Genomic DNA, 11,733 nt, shown 5'->3' with positions numbered 1-11,733 from the left:
GCCACGTCTTTGTCAGCCAGCGGCTCCTGCAAGGGGCAGGCATGACAGGTGGATTGAGGTGGCTTGCTAGTCCCAGACAGAAACAAAGACCTGCCAGAAATTTCCTGAAAAAGCCTCTTCTCGGGAGATTTCAAGGCATTTTTCACAATCCCTGCGAAAAAAGCTCGATGGAGGTTTCAGCTAGGTATCTGCTGTGCCGGGTGTTTATCTGAATTGCTCCTCTGAGCTCCAGACCCTTTGTGATTTGGTCCTCACTGCTTGCTGCATGGGGCCAGGAGTGGTGTAGGGGCTGCTGCGTGCAGACCCCAGGAGGTGACGCTGACTTGCTCACCTTTCGATGCCCTGTAATGGCAGGGGCTACTGATTACTTTTTGCCAGAACCTAACTGCTAAGGTTCCCAGCAAGTTAAAACGGCTCAGTCAGTAGCTTGCTTGCTTGCAGCAGAAGGGTGCGTGGGGCTTGGGTGTGTAATTTTGGCAGAAATGCTGATTATAGTGCTGAGATCATTGATCAGTGCAAGCATTAGTGCCTTTAGTGTAATGGTTTAGCTACTGCAAGCTGATTAAGCTGGCCATCTGCCTGTGTGTGTAGGCTTTTTCAGTGCTGCATTATTTGCACAGACGGCAACAATTTATAGAATCTCTTAGGCAAGTCTTGCTGCTACGCACGTCCTGTTCTGCTCGGGGGAGGCTTGCGAGTGGAACAGCTGGGGTAGACCTGCAGGGAAGAAGGACTAGGTGAGGAGAAAGCAAGGACTCGGTTGCAGGCAGCAGGTAGCTGAGTCCCTGGCAAAGCTGCCAGGGGCTGCAGGGCTGTCAGGCTGCAGGATGCACTGCCAGAGCAAGGTAGTTACTATGTAAGTTCATTTTGGTAGTCAGAATGAGGCGTGTTAGTGTTGAAGAAGCCCAGTGGGCTAGAAAGGCATGATAGAGTAAAAGCAGAGATGGTACAGATGGAGGCTGAAAGGGCTTTATGCTGTGCTGACATCATGCCATGAATCCCTTGGGAAAGGATTTAAGGTATGTCTTGTAAATGCCGCTCAACGAGGTCTGCAGGTAACCCAGCAAAGTCAAACCCAAGCTGCACACTTCTCTCCCAGGCAGGGGAGCTGGCAGACGGCTGCACGCTTACCTGGGGGTCCTTCGTGTCCCTGTACGTGGCGAAGCTCTGCATCGGCGATGCCCAACCATAGGTGGTTGTTCTTGTTGTTTCCTTGTCCTGTGACTCTGTTTAGAAGATTTTTGGATCTCGTGTGCAGTTTTGGTGGTGATTCAGCCTGTCTTTGCTTTTTAAGGCTGCCGTAGAAATCAGATTTTCCACGGTAAGAGGGAGATAATAATTCTTTTCCTCATGGTGCTGCGCTATCTCCTTTCAGTACAAACATTCCTCAAAGGCTGTGAGTTGAATGACAAAAACGTGATGCCAAGCGCTTGGGGTGGCAGCTGCCTGTAGGCATCACAGTGGCAGTGACGGGGTGAACGTCAGCGAAATGGGGGGACGGAGTCAGCTTTGCTCTCTTCTGCACTTTCTGGCGGGGCAGGCAGGGGACAGTCGACTCCGGTACATACTTCAAAGGCTGAACCATGTTCTGAGCTGCACTGGAGAAGATACCAGCGTTTTGGGTGCTGAGGGCGACAGAGCTGGGCCAGCCTTGTCCTGCCGGGCTGGTGCGTCCCGGCTCCAGCTTGCCCCAGTTCTGCCTTGCTGCTGTCAGCCTGGAGAGGGCTGGGGGTACACTGATAGCTGTTAGCATCACCGCTGGTGTAACCCCAGTCTGGAAAGGATTTTTTTTCCCATTGAGATGGGAATCTGTGACTTTGAGATGTCTTTGAGGCAGGTAGGACATGGCTGGTTTTCTGTCTTTCCCTGCTGAAGGTGCCGTTCAGCAACGGGGCAAAGGTTTCTCTTACTGTGAGGTTAGGAGAGAAGTCGTGCAGCCTGTGCTTTTCCTTTAACTGTATGTGTTCATGCCCAGCTATTGTTGTTTTTTGGTGTGTTTTTTCTTTTCCCTGTGATGATTTTGTTCCTAATAAAAAGATCTGTTTTCTAACTTGTTTTGGAAATTAAGTTCTGTTATTTAATAATTGTTTCTCTATGGTTTTCACTGGAAGTACAGGCTGGTTTCCAGATTTTTCAGCTGGCCAAATAAAGGAAAGATGATAACAAGTTACTGCTGACTAGAGCTAGCTCGGGTGCTCTAGGGAACGGAGATCGTAAGGACGTTCATTTGTAAGTCAGTCCAGGGGCGGCTGTAGGACAGTGGTATATAACTAAACCCCATCGGAGTGTGAGTGCTAAAGTGCCTGTGCATCCATGTGCACTGGCAGCTCACCAAACCCTGCTCTGGTGCCTTACTGGAACTGTGAGGCGCAGGGAGATCATCTTGTTTTACCCATCTTTATCCACCTGGGTTTTTTTGTGACACCTAAGCCACCTTAGCTGTGAGAGAGGATGCTTGACTGCTTAGCTCCTTTTACAAGTAGGAGGTGACTCTCATGCTCACCCTTAGACAAGTGGGCTCAGATGGTGGGTAAAACCAATGTCCTGATGGTTTGTGATCATATAAAATCCCTTGACTTTACCATTACAGAGTTAGCCTTGAAACTGGTGTGACTGGACATGGGTGATCCTGTCCTGCAGCCTGTGAACCCAGCACCCCATGGAGCCACCAGCCTGAATTTGATGTTATTTTCCAGCCTGACTATGGCACTGCATCACCCAGGCAATAACGAGGACGCTTTCAGGCCTGGGGCTATCTGGCAGAGTAACAGGTATGGTTGTACATGATGCTATCAGGAATTTGACCAGAAACAGAGATATCTGTGCTGCCTCTTCAGGGTTTCTGGTGACCTTGGGGAGGCTGCACCATGGCAGCCCTACCCTCTCCGGGTTGCTGAGGGAAGCCCTTGGTGCTGGGGTGTCTCTGGGTGTCTCTGGCCTCCTGTGGGGAGCTGGTGCTTTGCAGGGGAGGGGAGCCAAACAGAGAGCTGGCAGTCATGCTGTCCTCTCCAGCCACCGACCCTGGCTGGGGAAGGCTGGGAGTAGGGCAGGGTCCATCCCTCTGCTCATCGAGAGCTGGCAGGACAAGGGGAGCTCTGCTCTGGGAAATGCAGATGTTTTGGGATGTGGCTTCTTCCCAGCTGAGACAAGCCACCAGTGGTTTATAGTACTGTACAGAATGGACATTTAGGTTTGTATCCATGTCAGTGTTTTGTGGTGGGAAGAGAAAAATTTCCTGCCACTTGTGGTGTATGCTAAGCAACAGATGACATAAAATGTAACATGTAGACTTTTCATCATGTAATTCATGCAGTTTATGAATATAAAAGAAGAACAGAGGATGGTCTTGTTTGACTTAAGATATAGGTGAAAGCAAAAGCAGAAATGAAATGTGTTGTATAATAGCAAGCAGAGAAAGGGGGATGATCCCGTTAGATATTTTTTTTTTTTTTCTTCACATTCAGGATGAACTCACCTCCACAAAATTCTCAAGTCAGTAAAGCTCCCTATCACAGTAATGAAACAGTTTGTGCTCTGCTTTCCAACCTCTACCCCAGGCTGCCGTACCTGATGTCCCAGTAGCTGTGTACGTAGCCCTTGGGGTCCTCCCTTGGAGCCCAGCACAGGGGCAGAGGCTCCAGGGCAAGAGCCAGCAGTTTGTGGGCAGCTGGAGGACCAGCCCTCCTTGACACCATCAGCTCTACTGAAATAACAGATTAGAAGTTGGTGAGTCTGAGAACAGAAAGACAAAACTGATAGTGTTTACAATAGCAAATGAAATGTTCGTTGTAAATACTGGAGGCATGTGAGCAGTGGTTGTGTTAACTTCTGATTAAAATCTTGGTGTAGTTGAAAAAAACCCTCTAGATTTTAGGCATGTGCATAGTAAGTTCATGTCACTTTTTATGAATTATTGCAATTCATTTCAAAATAAGCAAACAAGAAGAGTTTGTGTGTAACTCAGCTATAGGATACAGCATCACTGATAGATATCTTCAAAACCATTTCTTTAACATTAGCCAACAAATTCTGGTGGTGCTACAAGATCCAGAAGTATAGGTATTACTACCACCAGGTGGGAAGGAGTGAGATGCCTCATAGACTTCCATAGATAAACACACAGAACTGGTAACAGAAGTGGGCAAGAAGAGCGGTGTCACCCATTTCTGTCTGAGATGGAAGCAAAATTTGGTGATGTGTCATCTCAGAGGTTTGGATTAGCGTTTGGGTACTGCTTGTGCCTTCGGCCACGCTGCTCAGTGCCTGGGTGCAATCAAACCCTGCCTGTACGAGGCTAGTGGTGGTGAAGTCCCTCCTGAAGATGTGCAATGCTCCCCTCTTGTCCTCTGGTGTAAAACAGGCTGGGAAACAACATCATCGCCCAGTGGCGACCCAGTGACCTTTGACAACCAGTGACTGCATCCTGCATCAGTTTTGTTGACAGTGAGCACTGTGTTTCCTTTCTGCAAGATTATGTGACTCATCTCTCAGGCAGGGGATGTGGCTGGAGACAGCAGGGGAGTGTTTACAGAGAACCTAGAAGACCCTTAGATGAAGCCCATCTAAATATTCATACTTTTCCAGCAAGCAAGTGGTGCAGGTGTTGTGTTAATTATGTCAAGATTAATTTAACTTTGGTATGATCAGTTAAGAAACGTCTTTGGGCAGTGCAGGACCACTGGGAACTGTGGTGTCTTTCTGGCTGGCCTTCCTCGAATGGCCCTTGGGTGGCTCCAGGCTGGCTAAGGGGCTGAAGTGGAGCTCTTGGCCAGCTCTGGGACTGAGACACTCTTGCCTCCAGCCCTCTTGATCACCAGCAAGCAACGTGGCTGAATCACACAGCCATCCGCTATTGATAGGGACTAAAGAAACGGCTGCCTGTACCAAAGCAGACTGCCTAGAGGGCAAAGGATGTTTAATGATTAAGGAAGATGGGGATGGGGGAAGACACACAGAGACACCCCCCTGAAGTCTTCAAGTATGGCTAAACCCCTCAGGAGCTGGATAGCCATTACATTCAAGTAGCATGTGAAGAGCCCAGAGCAGTTCTGCCTATGCATGCTGATGGGATCGTTGGCATCTTCATAAAGGTATTTCCCATCTCAGCCAGGAGATGGGATTTCAACCCCAAGCACCTCCTCTTCCCTGGGGTTCTACCAGCTCCCCCCTGTCAACCATGGAGACATGAGGGGACTGACTTCGTCAAATTATTCGTTATGCTTGCAAGTTTAGGAACCTGACTGTACCCCTCACATCTCAACGCAGCTATAGATGCACGCTTGGCTGCTTGGTTCCTGCCCCAGGAGCTAACATCGTCATCTTCTTCGGTCCGCACCTCCCCTCACCTTCAAGCTTTGCTCAGAGAAGAGGTCACCCACAAGCACCGTGCCTCCCCTTTGCTGAGAGAGCTGGGTTTGGACCTGCTGGGCTGTGACCAGGGATGCCCGATATCCGAGCCGGAGCTGGCTGCGGTCTGCAGGCAGTGAGTGGAAGAGTTCATGGGTTTTCCCTTCGCTCTTCGTGTGGCCCCTGGGGGCTGGAGGGGTGAGTGTTGTGAGAATGGGGTGAGTCTCTGCCTCCTGGGAGATGGGAATACTTGGCCTGTGCCCACTTGGTTTATGGGCATTTTGGGGCAGGGGCTGGTCCTGGTGCATGGGGAGACATCTGTAGTCTGCTCATCCTGCCGTTGTGCCAAACACTAACGGTGAGGAAAGGTCGCACATACAGGTGGTTAACGTCAGCTTTTTAAAATTGATTTATTTTTCTGGTTAGCATATTCCATGTCACACTTAGCCAATATCTGTGATAAAATATTGGATGGGGCTATAGTATAAAATGTGTATTTTATAGTTAATATTGGAAATGAGGGGAAAAAGCAGAACTTGGAACCTGTAATTCTGTGCAGAATTTTTAAAACTCACCTAAACTCATGACAACTTGTGGGAAACTGTGGCAGGTCCACAGATTCCTTGGCAGAGCATGAGGCAGTTGACCTCGACCAGATTGTTGTGTACCCATGAGAAACTGCGAGATAATGAACTTGGATAGTTTTGTTATGCTGATGTGCAAAACAAGCAGAATGGGAAGCAGAATATGTGGATGTGCAGGTGTGAAGAGCCAATGGACTTAAAGAGCAAGGAGCCCGGACTGATGGGGGGAGGACAAGTATGAGAAAGAATAGTATAAAAGTTTGGAAATAATTAATAAAATAGCAGGCACTTTCTTACACCTCAACAACGACAACCACTACTGATAGTTTTAGAATTGTCTTAACACTATAGAAACTAGATGTATTACAGACCAAGAATTACTTGGAGGCAATTTTCAGCAAACCTTTTGGAATTGCAAATACAGCACATTAAAGAGAATTATTATCTGCTCCTGTATCATATGCAAATGGAAGAAAGAAATACAGTTTAGTGGCTATCCTCTTGCCAGCATTGCTGTCACAGCTTTGGTTTATACAAGTTCCTCTTTGAGGGCAAAACATATTTTCCCAAAACTAAGGAGTCAAGTAGTTTTAGAAGTTTTTTTCTTTGATACTAAACTTTGTGTGATAAAATATTTTCAAACAAAAAATGAAAGAAAAAAATTTATATGATGTTTTTGTCTATGTGAAAAGAATTGCAATAGTGACTTTGAATGCATGACTTGAAGCAAAAAGTATTAAGAGTTTATGTTGCACTCCTGTGAAAGCTTTCTGTCACAGAGCAACAGGCCTCAGAGATTTCTCCTCTGAAACAAGACAAACCTATAGCCGGGGGATTCAGGACAGCAGGGATGGGATTCTGTGATGTGTGTGAAGGGGTAGTCAACTGCCTGGCAGTCAGTCGCGATTCACCTCGAGCTGACTACAGGTGCTGGGGTGGATGGAGGCTTTTCTGAGGTGGCACACGGAGCCTGGAGCAGGAGCTGCCAGCTGGGTGGGACAGGACAGCCTCTGCTGCTGGTGCCTCTGTCCTCACAGGGCAAACCATGGCAGGACCGAGTAAGGAGGAGGAGGAGGATGCAGAGAGCAGAGTGACCGCTGCGGAGGATCCAAGAGGAAGAAAGGACATGGGCTTAACGACTGAGGGTACAGAGGTGATGGTGAGTAATGGCAGTCGTAGATGCTGTTTCTTCCCTCAAATGAGTGGGGAGGCTGCAGGGGTCTCAAGCAAGGTCTGCCTTCCATCATCCTGCAAACTCTTTAGGCAATATAAAATGTCCTCTAGAAAGCAGTAGTCACTGATGCTTCCTTCTCATGCCTACTTTCCCTGACATTTGGCACAAATAGTGTTCCCCAGACGGGTGTACTTTTTTCCCCGGCAGTAGATCACAGCTCCCCTGAGCCCCTCCAGCAATGCTTAGCCTGGGGCACCAGGGACTCCTTGTTCCTCTCTGCCTTTCTCATGAGCCCTTTGCAGGGAATGTGCCGTGCTAGTTTTGATAAGCCCGAGAAGGGGGGTAAACACAAATCTTCCCATAGCAGCAAATGGGAAATACGTTGTCTTTTTTTTTTTTCTCCCCATCTCCTTCTCTAGTTCTAGTCAGCTCTTTCAGGATTTTTCTCTTGACCTTACTTTCTGGTCTGAGTTTTGCCAGATGAGATGGGAGAAGCGTGGTGGGAAGGCAGGACCCTGGCCAACTTTTTAGGTACTCAGAGTACAGGTAAGAACATGCCTGTTCCCTTCCTGTGCACAGGCCGGGTCAGGATTTCTCTTGGTGCTGTAGGAGGCCATGGTGAAAGCTGTGCAACTTAAACTTCTGTTTGTATGTATTCGTGCCCAGCCCGTTGAGGGTTTGGGGTTCTTTTTCTTCAGGTGATTTAGTTTCTGATAAGGAGTTTTGTTTCCTTACCTTTTGTTGAGAGCTTAAAAGCTTTGTTATTTGGCAAATACAAATGCCCGTTTATAGCTGTTGTGGTTTAACCCCAGCCAGCAACTCAGCCTCACAGAGCTGCTTGCTCACTCCTCCCTGGTGGGATGGGGGAGAGAATTGGAAAAGTGCAAAAACTTGTGGGTTGAGATAAAGACAGTTTAAGTAAAACAAAAGCAGCGCACACAAGCAGAGCAAAACAAGGAATTCATTCCCCACTTCCCATGGGCAGGCAGGTGTTCAGTCATCTCCAGGAAAGCATCATGCTCCCTCATGCATAATGGTTACTCGGGAAGACAAACACCATCACTCTCAATGTATGTCCCCCCCTTCCTTTTTCTTTCCCCAGCTTTATATGCTGAGCATGATGTCATACGGTATGGGATATCCCTGTGGTCAGTTGGGGTCAGCTGTCCCGGCTGTGTCCCCTCCCAGCTCCTTGTGCACCCCTAGCCTCCTCGCTGGTGGGGTGGGGTGAGAGGCAGAAAAGGCCTTGGCTCTGGGTAAGCACTCCTCAGCAATAACTAGAACATCCCTGTGTTATCAACACTGTTCTCAGCACAAATCCAAAACCTAGCCCCATACCAGCTACTGTGAAGAAAATTAACGCTATTCCATCCAAAACCAGCACAATAGCTTTCTCTGGAGAACCAGTTGTAGATGGAGAGGCCCTTTGCTGGAGAGAAGATCAGTAGGAGTTCACTCTGACATGAATTTGATATCATCTATTTTAAAAACCCCAACAGTTAAACAGCCTCAGTGAGAGAGGAATGTAGATGCCTGTCTTTACACGGAATTACTGATGCTGCAGAGCTTAAAGGAACTTCCAAGATAACGCAAATCACCGCTATAGTTCCAACCCGGTGCATCTTACCTGTGTGGGCACAAGGTATGCACGGTATCTTTCCACTGAGGCTCTAAACTTGCAGATCTGCAAAGTGGCCACTAAGGTTTGGCAAATTTTTACTGAGTTGCTGAAGTCAGTGTATGTAGGGGACGTGAGAGAAATGTAGTCAACAAAAAGCCCACGCTTCCATGACGGAAACAAAAAGGCATGGCTCAAAAGAATGGTGATACCATCCTAAACCTTACCTCTGAGACCTTGCTTGCAGCAATAGATGCTCTGGATGGAAGGTGCTTGTTGGGAGTAGTTGGGAGCCAGGAGTTTGGGTCATGGGAGCATCTGGTTGCATTGTTTTTCTTCTTTTGACTGGCTGGCTGACCTTAGCAAGTAATTTCATCCTCCTCTGTCTCATTTACCCATCCGTAATACTGGGGTGACCACATAGGCCTCCTCTGTAAAATGGGTTTAAGCGTTGCTGATACACAGCAGCACCTCACACTTGTATGTTGGTGTGACCGAGGGGTGGGAGGTGCCGGGGGGTGCTGTGTGCGGAGGTCTGGCTGCCACAGGCTGCCTGAGCGCCCAGGATGTGAGGAGGGAGGTTTGCCAAAACTGCTAGGGTGGATGGTGCCTCGCTCGTTAACTTTGTGAACTTGCAAGATGCTGGTTTCCTTCTGACTCTCAGGAGTGTGACAAAGGGAGTTGGGCCTCCTGTGCTGCCTTGGTAGAAATACTGTGAAAAGCCACAGCTTGCCTCCAATCCCCCGGTGCTCAGATGCATTACACAGAACATCCCTTGCCTGCCTTATTAAGATCTTATAAACCAGAAATTCTCAGAAATGCAATGACACAGCGCCTTAGCCGTTACCCTTCCTGGCTGACAACAGGAGCCGTGGGCTGTAAATGTTTAGAAACACAGGCAGCTTTGTGCCTGTACTTTCCCCCGTTGTGGAAAAGGCCCGCTCTTTGCTAACACCCGCGCAGCTCCCTGCTGCAGCCACCCGGCGTTTTCTGCGTGAGCGTGGTGCGTCGGTGGCAGAGCTGAGCATGGTTGGGACGGGGGTGAGCCCGTCCTGCTGCCCGCTTGTCCTCCCACGCTGAGGAGCTGCCCACCTGGGTCTGCTGTTGCTTTTCAACCCCAATATGGGGCTGGGTCACACCGGTGAGAGGGAGGGTGCTGCCTGCTCTGGCCACACCGGGGTCTGGTCCTGATGTGCCACCTGTGCTAGCTCAGGGCTGTTGGGGAGAGCAGGGTGTCCTGCCACACCAACTAGCCAAAACCCTGCTGTCTTGCCACAGCAAGGGTCTCGGCTCCTGTTTTCTGCCCCACTTGCTGTCCTCGTAGCTTGCTAGCTGGCAGGACTAGATGAGTTGATGCAGTGAAATGGCTGCGTGTAGGAACAGACATCAGAGAGGCCAGAACCAGGTTCGCAGGGCACAGGAAACTTGTGGGACCAGAGAAGAAGCTGGGGAAACTGCGCTGCTAAACCAGGATCCATGCTGAACAGCAGAAGGGCTTGTATGCTGCACGGGACCTCACGGCCCCAGGGGTACGTGGTATAATAAGGGTGTATAAGGGATGTGAAAGGCACCAGGACACTCTTTTTCTTGTTTCAGTGTGCAGCAGCAAGCCTGTGCTGACAGGTCACTCGGATGTTTCTGAGAATGTTTCTCAGATGTTTCTCTTAATTTCCTGGTGATTAGGGCCAAACCTCCTTATGTGTATGTACAGGGCCATATAATGGGCTTTCGTTTGCTATCATAGGTCCATTATCTAATAAATAAATTACAGTTTCAGATGACAGCAGTTTTGGGTTCCACAGTGACACTTCAGAGAGGCTTACCCAAAGTTTTCTAGAAGAAGGGACATTTTATGCCCACATACATGCATCCCAGGGGCTGCACTGGTAGGACAAATCCCTACAATGACTCCGTAGCTTATCGAGAGAGTCGTGCTGATGGCTTGCATTTGAAGTTAAGACCTACCTTTGTGTGTGGGAACTGTATACAGGCCATTCAGGGCCTCTCCTAGGAATAAATGCCTTTAGTACTGAAATGTATTACCTAGTTGTTTGTGCTCAGTCTCCTGGATCACTTCTCATCCTCCCACCTACCTGTTTTGGCCTGTCCTCACTCCTCTCTGGAGTTATACAGTATAATAGAATAAAACATTGTACAGGACATCAGTTATTCATGCATTTGTTAAGCTGATGATTTCTGGAGAGTGTCAGATCTTGACCGAAAGATTACTTAGATGGTAGTAACAAGTTGTCTTTCCTGGATATATTTCTAAGAGCAGCTGTTCTTCTGTGTCTTCCTTGGGTAGCTAGTCCATCCAACCCTCTGGTGATGAAGGGGCGCATTGTAGTTAATACAGGTCTTCATGTATTTATCACTGCTACGTCTGGAAGAGGCTGTTCTCTTCATCTATCTGGCTTCTTGTGTAAGACAGATTGATTGCATCATGCCAGCAAAGTTTAGCTTGGACTGCAACATGCTTTGCAGTAGTAGCAACGTCACTGAAATTACTAGAATAAGATGCTGAAAGTGAGATCCTAAATCCAGGATTGTTATAGGTGATGGAAATCAGTGTCAGACGAGCAAGACTGAAATGCACTGTCTGCAAGAATAACTGTCTGATGGGATGCTGACATCTGCTCTAGCCTCAGTTGTTGTTGTGAACCACAGATTGTCAGACTGCTCTAAGGAGGTTACATTCATTCAGACCAGACTTAAACTGGGTGTCTTTTGTGAGGTTTGGCTGTTGTCACATGTGTACAGGTGGAAAAGAAGAAAACGAGTTTGAGAGAGCACCTGGGGATGATGATGTGGTATTATGGACATCACAAGGGAACCATTCCTCTTCAAATAATCAGGTGAGGACTATTCTGCATGAGTCATGGTTTGAAAGCTTCTATTTAGCTTCTTAAGAGAAGAATAAAAAAAGTTTCTGCAGACAGCTGACAGGGTGTGTCACTATTTTTGGAATATTTCCACTGCATAGAGGCAAAGCAGTGCTCTTGCTTTGTAAC

The sequence above is a fragment of the Cariama cristata genome, unplaced genomic scaffold (assembly GCF_000690535.1).
Source record: "Cariama cristata isolate BGI_N322 unplaced genomic scaffold, ASM69053v1 scaffold10560, whole genome shotgun sequence".
NCBI lineage: Eukaryota > Metazoa > Chordata > Aves > Cariamiformes > Cariamidae > Cariama > Cariama cristata.
This window is presented reverse-complemented; position numbering follows the sequence as displayed.